Raw genomic sequence first — 13,353 nt, forward strand, 5'->3', positions numbered from 1 at the left:
CCGCGCCGGGCCTGTGCGCGGGGGAGGCGCCGGGCCTGCGGCGGCGGCGTTTGGCGCCAAGGCCGGGCAGGAGGGAGGAGGAAGAGGCGGCGGCGAGCGCGGGGAGGCGGCGGGTGCTGCGGGTACGTGGAGCGCCGGCGGAGCACGGCGGAGGGCGGGAGGGCGGGCGGACAGCATCCCCCGGGCGGCGCGGCGGGCAGCCCGTCCGGCGTGGGCGCTGCGGCCCCGGCCGCGTCCGGAGGGAAAAGTTGCGGCGGCTCCGGAGCCGGGCGGGCGCTGCGCCCGCGGCGGGCGGCAGGAGCTGGGCGGCCCCCGGCCAAGCGCCCTTTTGTTCGCCGCAGCCCGGAGAGGCGGCGACCCGGCGGTGCCCGAGCTGGCGGGGCCCTGCGGAGCGCGGCTGGGCGTGGCGGGCGGGCAGACAGACAGACAGACAGACAGACAGACAGCCGGGCACTTGTCCGCCGCCGAGCACCGCTCCGCCGGTGTGTCGAGGAACTTGCTAGAACTGAGTTTGACAATGAAGCGCTAGCGCAGCCCTACCGCCTGCCCGGCCCGGCCCGCCGCGCCGCCAAGGTAAGTTTTATCCTGGGCGGCAGGGGCGGATGGCGCCCCAGTGCCCCCGTGCCTGTAGGGAGAGGGAGAGGAACGGGAAGGTCCCGACTTCAGTTCTCCAAATCAAACCTTTCTCCCTTGCATCCTGTTTGCTTTAATGCTGCTCATCTTTCTGCAAAGGCATGGCTTCGTCCTACGGACGTACAGCGGCCGGGGATGTAGCATAAGTAACACTTGCAAATAATAGTGTGAATGATTAATGGGAGAACTGGGTACAGGGCATCTTAAAATACATCTTAACAAGTAAATAAACACTGCTTTTTTCCTTTTTTTTTTTACTGTAATTATTTTATGAAAAGCATTTGTAGCTGTTTGAGGAGTTCAGCTATTGTTTGCAAATTGTTATAATAAGTGACTATGTAGTTTAATTAAAATATCACTAAATTAGTGCTGTACTTTAAAGCCCTGTGTTTTTTTTTCATGTTCAGGAGGAGTGGGATGCTGGAGACAACATCCAGTTGTGATTAGAAAACCTGTGATTAAGATACACTAGATACTTGACAGCTGTTGTGCCTCTCATAATGTAAAAGAGCCTTTGCACCGAAACTGAAAGATTAGGAGAACTCTATTTTGTCGTGGTGGTTGCAAAATGTTTTATCAGCAGCCAACTTTTTATGTCAGGTTGGTGCTTGTTGTGCGCTTTTCTGTAGAGCATCTCGAAGACACCTGCTCATCTCTACACAGCGAGGCTGTATCTTAGTGATGGTTAGAGAGCTAACCTGAAAGCGTGAGAACCAAATGGGCTAAGAGAGGAAAGGATAATGAGGCTGAAGGCACCTTTGCATAACTTTCAAGCTTTCTACAGAGTTCGTTAAGGAGACATCTGAAGAGCCTTCACCTGCACTTTACCAAAGGGAGAAAATGCAATTTGAAGTTGCTTTAGTTAAGAAAGTACCTTTTCAAATTAGAGTCAAGTTACTACTTTTAGTATCCCGAGTTTGTGTTGGTTTTTTTTTTTAACTGAACTTCTGACCTCTTTCCAGACTAGACGTGACATGCCCTGTTTTTATTGCAAAGAGGAGGAGAAGAAAGCTTTCTTTAAAAAACTTGGACTTTAGATGCAGTAAATGTAATCAAAATAATGAGAACTGTTTCTGTTACCTGTCCTTCGTTTGATGTTTCCTCTTTCTAGGTTCCTATTACAGAACAGGCCTCCCTCCCTCCGCCAGCAGGAAAAATTCCTCTGAGTTGGGTCAGACTGTAGGTCTTTCTTTTGTTTTATTTGCTTATGTACGTGTAGCAGATACCCGCAAAGATTTGCTAGGGAACATATGCAGTGGCATTTGTTGGTAAGGACACATGTTCATTTGGGATCTTGTTAAAACCATGAAAATCCACTGTGAATGTAAAAGCCTGGGACAGAGGATCTCAGTGTAGTGTTAGAATAAACCGAGCTTTTTCCTTCTGTGCCATTCTGTGGACTTCCTCTGAGCAGCAGAAAATCAGGAAGTTTATGTTTGGGTTTTATTGGAATACCTGAGATTATTGTGGGGTTTTTGTTTTGATTTTTTATTTTCAAAATATACATAGTTTTCACAGAACTGGGAGAACTTATGGAGAAGAAATTACAAAGGCTTCTTAGCTCCAATTGAGTATTTTTACCTGTACCGCTTTATTTAAATATATATACATGTGGGCAGGCATGCATGTGTGGTCACTCTAGTAGGTACCGTGTGCTGAGTGCTGTAGAGCATTTTGCCAAAGAGCTTGCTGCAGCTGGCCTGGGGGATGTCTTGACATGTGACTTGAATTCTGCTGGTGTGACAGCAAGCATCCAAGGCCATGGGGAAAATGGCTGGATTTGTTAGACCTCTTGATGAGAAGTGAAGTTAAACCCTGTACAAGCTGCCTTGAGTTTGAAAGTGGTACCCTGTGGTCTATTAGGTAGCTTATTTCAATCTTTGAAATTAATCTCTGGCCATCATGGCCCAGTGGGTGAGGAGTGCGACATGGTGTCTGGACATCTTTGATTAGCTTGGCAAGACATGGGATGTATTTGGAGAATGTGTACCCATTTCTGGACTGCATCTTTTATGATCCGTGGATGAAAATGTCATGTAAACATCCATTTCTGTGGTTTGTTTTTCTCCTTTAGTCCTTAGAAGTCACCTTCAGAAGCTGATATGTGGTTTGGGAGGCTATTACCCAAATAGGTTTGGTAGTGCAGTGTTATCCTCACTTTTCAGAAAATACCAGGCAATTTAATAGCAAAGAATGTTTTACTCAACTGAAAAAGTTAATATTTTGTTAAGTATGGGTATCATTCTCTCAATGCGTTTTATAACAAAAAACTTGCTGTTTTGTCTAGATCAGTGGTGGTGTTGCGTTTTGCTTGGTGCCTTCTTGCATTATGGACAGAAATGGACTGAGCCAAGACTCACTATTTGCATATGCTGCCTAATCTCTCCCCATTCCCACAATTTTTATGGGAACTACAGCTAATTGGATGCGAGGGCTTTCAAATTCTATGGAGAGGGGAACCCTTCCTCTGAAATCATGTGGTGTTTCTCTTTTCTGGAGACTTGAAGTGCCCATAGCACTTAAGGCTTTGTGTAATTGGAGACATAAATGCAGTTTTTACATACTTTACTTAAAATGGAAACTAAGAAGTTAATAATAGCTCTTTTCGGGGATATTTATGTAATGGAAGCCAACAGATGCTATTTGCATCTTGAAGAGCTGATGTACAAAATGTTATGTCAGGGCCCTGGCAGGTTTTGTGCTGGCAGAGGCTAGGTCAATGGGAGTGGGAGATGCCAGAGATCTGTAGGGCTTGATGGCACCTCTAGAAGGTGAGATAACTATATGAAATTTTGCATTTTAGCACACAACTGATTTTAATTAATCACTGCCGTTAAAATGTGTGATAATTGATTTCTTTTATATTTATTCATGTTGAATGATCAATTACACCTGTCACTTTAAAATTGCTTTTCTTAATAGTATCTTCTAGCTGCAACTGCACATCTGATGTTCAGAACCCCTAAAAAGTGTGTCTATAGATAGTATTTTTCATTGATACTTTGACTTATTTTGGCTACAAGAAGGTACCTGGCAAAGAAATTTTAGAAGTGTAGTGTGACAGTCTGGATGTTGCCTTCTGTGTAAAGATGCTGATGTAATTACCAAGCACCTCCCTGTTTCCCTGGGCTGTTCACACTTTCATATTTATTTGCTTCCAAGTCACTCTTTTCTAGATGGTATCTGAACTTTTCCAGTACTTAATATTTTATTTCAGTGTGTAGGTGTGGTCTCCTACCATGACAGTAGGAGACCAAGAATGTGGGGGTTAGAGCAGTTTGGGATGTGTGATCTTGGACCTAACGAAAGCTCCTCCATTTGTAGAGCTATAATGCAAGTTTTACTCGGATTTAAAGAAGTGGAAGAGACCCTGAGCTGTGAGCGTGACTGCGGAGGCTCCACTGGCACTTGCTAAGTTGCCCTCTTCAGAGGAGCAGGAGAAGGTGGGAGGATAAGCTCATGACTGCTGATGTTATTTGTTATAGCTTTCTCTGGGATTAAATGCTGGGATGCTCGCCTTAGCTTGTAAACTTTGTTTGAAAACTTTGGAGTGCTTTCGTTCTTTAAAGTACACCTGTTACAGCATTAGATTATGGAACTGTGTTTCTTGCTTATTGGATTGAATGCTGAACATAACATATCGTGTTGTTAATGCCTCCTTGTGTTTTAATTAGAGCTGTAGGGAGATGTTAAAAAACAAGTTTATACACATGCCTGATTGGTTGCTAAACTGAATATGCTTGTCACACAGTCTTGAGGGAATTGTGTAGTATTTTGCTAATCTACTGTCTAGGGCTTCCCCAAGCCCTCTTTCTTCTCAACCTTGCTCTAAACCTTCTCCCCACCTCGTTCTAAAAAATTCTTGCTTCAGTGTTTTCTGAGAGTCTGTCTTATCTGCTTAAAGCTCCTGACTGTGTGGTAGCCTTTGCTGGTGAAAGGCTCAGGCCCTTGTTCATGTCCTAGAGAGCAGTTTCATGCCTGCACAAGTGGTTTGATGCACAGCAAGTCTAACAGCTTCTGAGGGTTAGTGGTGTGCAGTGGGTGAGTAAAGGGTGGGAATGCTTGGGATCCTCCAGAGGGATGAGTGGTACTCCACACACCAAGCTCTGCAAAGTGAAACAACTGACCAGGAACATTTATGAGAAATAGTTCTGTGTGACTCTTAGGAAGTGTTTTCCGAGCTGAGTTTTACATTTTCAGGCAGTTCTTGATCTGGAGTATGCTGTTGGGTTGATGACAGGATAGTGAGAGGAAAACTTCTGCATAGGAGGAGTTCTGCCTGTGTGCTAACTAGCTTTTAATTGTGCTGTATAGTTTATCGCATAATACTGGATGACTGAAATTCTTTAAATATGCAAATAAATTACATATTGGCTACAAATGTTAGACAAAAGTGTTTTTTGCCAACGATATTTTGGCCTTTTTAGCCACCAGCGCGCTTGTAACAAACGTGGGTAGAGCCCTTCCCAAACCTTCATTCGTGAAGCCCAGCCATGAATGAATTTTGGTTGTTAAATTCCTGTAGTTCGGTTGGTAGGCTGATACAGTAACATGAGTGTTCACAAGCACTTGAAAACTATAACTAAGATGTGACCTTTCATTCATTCTACTTAAAAAAATATAGGTATTGGCTTAACAGACCAGACAGTTTTTAAATAATCCTTTCTCTAAAGACCATGGTGGTATTGAGAAAATTATTACTTTTAGTGTGCAAATATTTAAATCTTCCCCTGTGTATCAAGTATAGCAGTATAAAATGGCGATATTTTCTACCTGCTGATGTGTAGAAACCTGACGTCTTGAACTGCAGGATGTGAAAATGTATAGGAGAAATCTGTATCCTTTCAAGGGAGGAAAAAAATGACCCTATTGGGATTATTTGTGTTAATTCTCTTTATTGTTCTGCTTTTAACTGCTTGTATTTATTTAATATTCTTTCAGTGTCAATTTGTAGGCTTTGATATCAAAGTGGCTGTAGAGGACTCATCATTGGAAACAGTGCTATGTCCCACCCAGGTTTTGGCTTCAATGAAAAAAAAATCCGAAACCAAAGACCTTGTGGAGCTCAAATCCTCGGTATGTGAGTGAGTTAGAGACACACAGGAAAATGGTAGGCTCAGCAATTGTCTGCTGAGAAGGAGCCTAAGCAGAAGGAGAGGTAGCAGTAAGACCTCTCTCACTTTTACTAGTACTTGGGTACTAAACTGGTACTCCTCTTCCTAATTTCATACAAATAGACTTTTTCCCAGCAGGAAAGTAGTGACTGATATAGTGATTACTCAGCAGTGCAATGTAAATCTTGTTAGATGTTATTTGACAGGAGAGAGAAGAAATGCTCATTTCAAGCACAGGAATAGCTGCCTTTTTTTTTTTTTTTTTTTTTGGTAGGAATCACTGACCATTTCTCTGAAAAGGGAAAGGTTGTTAGTGTTGCTGCTACGCTTTGATAGTGTTAACCTTATTTGGGGGAGTTCTAGCAACTCTTCAGCTTTGGCCTAATTAGAGAGCAGTTGTATTCTTTTACAAAAATCAAATTGCCTGTCCTTTAGGCAACTGAAAGGCAAATACTTAAACCTGATAATGAAGTTGCAGTCTTTCTTATGTTAACAACATAATCATTTCCAGCGTAGCATGAAATGAGCAATCTTAAGAACTAAGTGAAGCATTTTGTCTGACAAATTTGAACTTGCAGCTTTGCAACAGAATGTTCTAAGAGTGAAGGAGGAACCAAAAAGTTGATCTTAACACAAGGTGCATGTTTATGGAAAAGCAATATTGGAATGACTGTTGGCATATATGGGAAGTAAAATTCACTCCTGTTTAATGGTATTGATTCTTTCATGGAAATTATTTTTTCAAAATATTCTACCTGGGTTACAGATATTAATTTTCTTCACTCTCTTTGGTTAGTGCTTTTTCACCTTTCTGGGCCAAAAAAAAAAGGAAAAAAGATGAAAAAACCTGTGGGATGAAATAATTCCATATTTTTATATAAATAGAAATTATGCAAGATGATTTTTGTGTATTCTTTGCAACTGGTATCCATCACTTTAGGTGGTTTCATTTTGGTTTTTGTTCTTTTTGTACTTTTTATAATATCATACTGTAATTTCCAGTGACATTTTATGACAGTTGTGGAAATTGTAGAAGTTTTTCTTTATTCAGGTATTTTTCAGATGCCTAAGTTTGTTGAAGTTAGTAGTAGGCATATTTTTGATACAGATACTTATTCATACACCTTGGGTACGAAGAGTTTACTTGAAGTGGCAATTAAATGAGATTTTGCCAGTGACTGGCAGGTTACATCTATGTATGTTTCTGCAGTTTTGTTGGAGCTCTAACTTGTTTTATTTGGTTGTATACACCTATACAGAGACAGAATAACTGTGGTATAACTATTGTAGAATATCAAGACTTCTTTGTTTCAGTACTTGGTATTGTGTCTTTCCTCTGTTGCTTAAAACTGAATACATATGGTTCTTTGCTAGATCTGATGTGTGGTGTTTTCATTTTTCTTCCTTTATAAATGCCATAAAACTTCAGGAGGTGGGACATAAGTTATTAGAAAGCTTACACTCCTGCCAGTCAGCTCAGTATCAGTCAGAGCCCCGTGACTCCCATTATATGCATTAATCAGGCTTAAGTGCTGTCTTAGATGCTTTGTTTGGTGTCTTCTATGTACTTGTTTTAGATTTTCAGAAGCCTCTATATATAACAACAAACAGGGATGTGCATTAATTTAGATTACTGAAGTCTAATAACTTTTGAAGATGCCATTTTATTCTTTTTTTAAGATTACTGAAACAAATTTTTTTCTGTGCGTTCACTTCTGTATGCTTGACTTCCACATTTCAAACAGTCCTTTTTTGAGGTATGAATGGGCTAAGAGTTGGAAAAAATCTCTGAAGTAAATTAAAGAAGAAAAAAAAAAAGCCTAAACTGCAGATGATAACTTGAATGTGATTTGTAGTTCCTACTTATCTCTTCCAGCCATATCTTTGATGCCTTTGTAGTCTCCTGTCGACTGTCCCCTCTTCTTTTTGCCTTAACTTTTCAATTTTTTCCCTGTTGTTGGAGAAAACAACATTTCTAGTGAGTTCCTTGCAATCTTCTTATGACCCTGTAAATCAGCTAGGTCAAATTAAATTTGTCTCCTATACCAGGCTACAGACAGTATAGACTTCTACATCATTTGCAGTTGACCTGAATGTATTTTGGTGGACTTTTTGGGTTGGTTTTGTTTTTTAATAAGGTTTGTGTAGGCTTGCTTAGTCTGATGAAGGGAGCCTTTTCCTTCATCAGTGTTTTTATGTGAGGCTTTATTTTTTCTGTCTGGTACGTTTGTGGGGATTTACGTATGTGTAAGTATAAAAGCATCATCCACTGAAAATCAAGTTGTATTTTTTAATATTCATAAAAATAAAGTATTCCTGTATTTTTCTGGTGAATGCTGATATTGTGTGATGGCTATTTAGCTAGTGTTTAACAAAAAAACTTCTGCGTTATTACGCCTGTAGATGTGCAAGTTGTGCTTGGTTAAGTAAGTTGAATCCGTGTCTTTGACTTAAACACACATCATCAATTGTATTTACTTTTGTACAAATAACAAGTATATTTAAAAAGCAAACTTGCTTTTATGTATGGAGGAACTGCTGGAAAAAGCAAGACAGTGACAAAGCATTGGTTTAGTGGATTTTGAAACATTTCAGTGCATCCTGATTACTTTTATCAAATCTTTTTTAGCCATTTGATACCCTGTGATAATTTTTTTGAAAAAATACTTTTGTTTCCTTCCTACTTGAAATAATTTTAGGGAGTATATATTAAACTCATTCTATCAAAGAAACCAGCTTTTATGACAATTTGAAGGTGTTGCACTGGTGTAACTATTATGATGATCTGAGTGGTCATATATGTTTAATTCTGAATAAATGGTGTTAGTGCCAGCTCTTTGCACAAGGACTGTAGAAACTGAGCCTGCTTCACTCCTGTTCAAGACTCCTTTGGCCATAATAAAGCATCTTTAGATCTGTCTTTTAGAGGTTTTAATGCCACATTAGGGTGCTCTATGGCACCTTTGCCTGTTCAAGGTCTCTTATAGACTTGTAAAAATCTAATCAGTCAGAATTGTGGGTGTAACTGCATGATGGCAAATCTCAAAGGAGAAAAAACTCAGCTCCTTTGTTTACTTTTACTTTCAAGCTTTCCAGATCTGAGAGGATTATAGAGGTTTTTGTGCTTCAGGTAAGCAGAAGTAATGTAAAACTTTCAGGGTGCAAACCTATTAAAGTAAGTTTTCTCTTCTATTTTTTTATTAAATACCAGTGTGTTGTGAGAGGCAGCGTTACCTGCCGTCCTCCTTGGAACTGGTGGAAACCCATCATAATGATGTGAGTGGCAGACTCTCTATTTTTATCCCTTGCTATACAATGTCAAAAGCTTTGCTTCCATAAAGGCATCAGCTTTACGTAGTAGAAGTCTTAATTTAATAAACTACAAGAAATCATAAAAGTCTGAGTATTTTAGACTATTCTATTAAAGGTCATGTTTTTCCTTTTGGCAGTAAGTTTTCCTGGCAGCAGGTGCTTTAAAAAGGAATAGTTCTCTTGCAATACAACTTAATCTTGCAACACCCCACCCTTCCCTAATATATTTGCATCAGGAAATTTTGAGAAGAAATAAACTCAGTTTTGTCATTTACAAGTTCTGCTCACAAATTCTTCAGATAAATGCTCTACTGGTTTCTGACCTTGTTTTGGTGCTGACTTTAATTCCTATTGACTCCACCAAGACCAAAGTTTCCCTGCTTGTTTCTCAGAGCTTGTCATGTGTTTTGTCTGACTGAATGGGAATGACTTTGGAAAAGGATTAGTTAGTTGACACAGGTTTTTCTTTCATAGCAGTAAAAAAACTGCAACCCTTTCCAACCATTTAAGATCATCTTCAAGGAAGAAGTCATTTTTGGTTGCTGCTATGGAGTTTGCAAGCACAAAGGATGAAGTTGATAAAATCTTGTTTACTGTGTTTTCATGTCTGCTGCTTCAATAATTGTCATTAAATTGTGCTCCAAACCTTGTGTTTTGTGGTCTAAGTGCAAAGCTTGGATGCTTTATTTATTTATAGAGTTTCCCCCTTCAGGGGAAGGTGACAGTTTGAGTCCTGGTGTGATGTCTGACCAAGAAAGAACAGAGGAACTTTCCTTATGAAATATCACAAATGCCAATGTCCCAAGTTTCATGAAGGATGTCAAAAGAACTTTAAATCACTGCAATGAGCAAGTGAAGTTAACATTGTTACTTTTTTCTTGCCCTTTTGCTTTTTTTCTCTGGGAACTGTTTTGATGTGAGGCGAGCTGTTAATGAGGGTTATTTTTCTGTGGCCACTGAGACTCCCTTCAGGGCCAGGAGTATTCAGTGTATCCACACTGTTTTACTCAAATTCTGCATAGCCAAAGCAGTTGAAGAAACTTGAAATTGCATGCTTTGTGGGCTGTGTGAATCCCTGCATTGTACATTGGCGAGTGTCAGAACTTAATATAGCCAGAAAAGGAGACAAGTTCTTTCCTTGACTACTGTCATGCAACTGCGACATAAAACTGAGGTAACCTTCCTTCTGTAATCCAGACATATATTATTCTTAATCTTTTTTTTTTAAGGTAACAGATGTCAATCAGTTACAGGGGACATTTTGGTTTTGGGGTTTTTTTGTGTGTATGGGGTGGGGTTTTTTTTGTTTGTTTTGTGGATTTTTGTTTGTAGTTTTCTATTTTTCCTAGTTGCATTGACCATGATAGGAACAGAAGCTCAGAAGGCGCATTTGTTTAGTAAAAGCTGCTAGTGGTTTGAGGCATGAGCTCCTCCTGGCACTACTCAGCAACTGGTGGTCATCCTGCAAGTAAGTGGTTGAAGCAAAATAGCACAACATAGATAGGAAAAGCTTGCACAGACCGGTCTTCTCGCAGAAGTGATGGGAATGACCGTAGGTGCTTGTGTGCTCTACGTAGGCAGCAGCAGAGTCCTGTGATGGAAAGGGGTTCAGAGGAAGGGGAAAAGCATTGAGGCTGAATCTCTGTGGATGGGAGAGGGCTGGAAAGATGAGGTGGAAAAAAAGGATGGCCTTTGCAGGTGTGGCAATCACTGACATGTTACACGATACTGAATTTGATGCCTGAAGAGTGCATGTGAGGAGAGGAGGAAGAAAGATCCAAGCACGTATCTGATTCCTGAAGGTATCCATTTACAGGGCTGCAAATCAGCAGCTGAATCTGTGAGAGGAGAGATTTCTGGCATCATTCTGTCTTTGGTGTGTGAGCTGGCTGTCCTGAATGTGCTGGGCACTTGGAATCTCACTGTAAAGACCTTTCCATTTGATGCATGGGGAGTTCAAAGCCTTATGAGGTTTGCTGTTTCTTGTTCCTGAGCCAGAGATCTAACTTGAAGGCATTGAAGTGCACAGTTTGGTATTACTTCAGTCTGAAGTTTAAATCTGTCCCTTCATATTTTATATTGTCAGTGTGTGGAGGATCAACACACTGCTTTTAGCATTTGTGACTCTTGTGTTTGTGGTGGGATCATGGGACTTCCTGTGGAGAGTATGAGAGTAGCATGGCTGTGCCATCAGAAACATAACATCTGTTATCATACCGTGCTTTAGAAATTCTCACACTTGGTGAATAGTTTTGTTTTCTATTTTAAAATCTCCACTAAAGGTCTGTAGCTGCACAAATACAGTTGCATTAAATAATGGAATTCAGCTGTGGAAAAAGATGCTTCTAGGTCATCTAGATTATGGCTTCTGAAATGTTGAACGTCCCTTCAGAAAATAACATGAAATAGTACTGCCATCAGTCAGCTGTAGGAAAGGCACACGAGCACATCTGTTTAGTACAGGTAATACAGTTGGAATGAGGGGGGTTGGTAGTTAATATCCAACTGGACAACATGAGGCTGTGGCTAGTTTTCAAGCTCCTTGTAGTAGGTGTCACCAAAATACATTTGTTGTTTCTGCCTGTACCTCATTCCAGGTTTGTGGATCAGGAAGCATCTTGCCAGTTCCTGATATTTTTATGTCAATTTAGGCCTTCTGCAGCCTTCTGTCATATGCATTTGTGATCTCTTTCTGTTATGTTACTCTGCACTGAAATGCGACCTGCTGCAGGGAATACCCACTCTTCAGAGAGAGATGCACCCTGCACCAGACTAAAGTAACACATCTCCTTAAGGTTTTGTCCTGAAAAAGAGGAGCAGGTGGCTGAGCTGGTGTGCGCTAGCTATCCTTGCATGCAGCTGTACTCCATAGCATCTGTCAGGTTATAAATCCCTCAGTTTCTAATGCAGACAAGAGAGACATAGTGGTGGAATAGCTACCTGGGTTTGCTTTCCTCTCACCAGCACACAGAAATATGTATGTATGCTGTGGAGTAGCTGAGGCACAGTACTTGCTGCTCCACAGCAGCACGTCTGCATGGTGAGGTGCAGTCCTCAGTGCAGACAGGCTGAACAAACCACTTTGTGCAGTCCTCTTTATACTCAAGTCCCATTTATTGTTGCCTTGCCCTCCGGCTGGTTTGAGAAAAGCTGAGCTCCGTGGAGCATGTTGTCTTGGCAGTGCAGCAACCAGGACTCTTGTCCAGTCTTTGTTTAAACGTCAAGAACTGCAGCCTCCAATCCTTCCCTTGGGGACGCCGGTCAGCAGTTCTGACTCTTCAAGCCGTTTCCTTAACGCTAAGCTTAAACTTTTTGGTTTTTCTTAAATTTGTCCCATTGCATCTTACCTCTTACAGAACCATGCTTTTGTTTGACTAATGCTGATATCCTACTGGTATATGAAGAATGTTAACAACTTTGCACCTTAGGTTAGGTGTTTAAATTAAATCCTGCGTGTATGTTGGTATTGGTAGCCTTTCCTTGTAAGGGTAGTTGTTTCAGCCCCTGACTCACGTTTTTGCATGTATATGTTAATTATGTTGTGTAACAGGCAATTGCAAGCAATGAATAAGAAGTTTTGAGTATTTTGCAGGATGGCTAGGACTACACATGCACTGAATAACTACTGCTGTGTTGGGTCACCATCTGAGCGCCTGAGGCCTGGGACTTCAGAGTATTTCATAAAACGTCTTGATGGCAGTTGTTAGTTGTCTTATGAAACCTATCCTTCTAGACATCCTGCTGCATTGTTTGTCTGAAAGTGGGGTACGCTGCTGTGGGAAATTGTTTTCCTAGCAAGTTTTAATTGGTTGCTGGGAATTACTAAATCACTGCTATTATTAAGAGTAGGCTTGTTGCTGTGTAAAGGTATAATGAAATATTTTTGTGAAGGTGCTAGAGAGCTGCAGTATTTACTAGGTGCTTTCCATGTCTCAAACTTACCTGAAGATGAGATGGATGAAGATGTAAAAATCTTTAGATTTTTTACAATGAAATTGTGAATTTATACTGAATTACTTTATTGGCTAAGCCAGTGTGGAAGAGAGGTAAAAATCATGAAGCTACAGAGTACTCACTGTAGTTAGACCTGTTAGAAACTGATGAAGAAGAAGCAACAAATCCCTGTTTATTACAAGGAAAAATCCAACACTGTTTGCTATGAAGACTTAGTAAGGATTTTAGAAGACTTTTCTTAAAGCTTAGTGACTTTTTCTTTTCTACTTCTAGACCCTGTAGGATAAGAATTGCCTGGAAATAGCTCTTCAGTTAAGTATGATGTTCCTATTATGTTCCT

At 40.7% G+C, this 13,353-nt stretch overlaps 1 protein-coding gene across 3 annotated transcripts in view; it reads left to right on the forward strand.

Annotated features, from left to right (window-relative positions):
- The first annotated feature begins 91 nt into the window (after positions 1-91).
- Positions 92-13,353, forward strand: part of LOC113946906 (regucalcin) — an 84,823-nt gene continuing 71,561 nt past the window's right edge. The window contains exon 1 of one of the 3 annotated variants that reach the window (XM_027642946.1): positions 92-122. The gene's annotated coding sequence lies outside the window, so the exon portion shown is untranslated. Of the gene's footprint in view, positions 123-3,943; positions 4,077-13,353 lie in introns of those variants that run through there. The other 2 variants (XM_027642954.1, XM_027642965.1) reach the window with 2 other exon arrangements.

This window comes from Corapipo altera, unplaced genomic scaffold (genome assembly GCF_003945725.1).
Source record: "Corapipo altera isolate COAL_440 unplaced genomic scaffold, ASM394572v1 0, whole genome shotgun sequence".
Taxonomy (NCBI): domain Eukaryota; kingdom Metazoa; phylum Chordata; class Aves; order Passeriformes; family Pipridae; genus Corapipo; species Corapipo altera.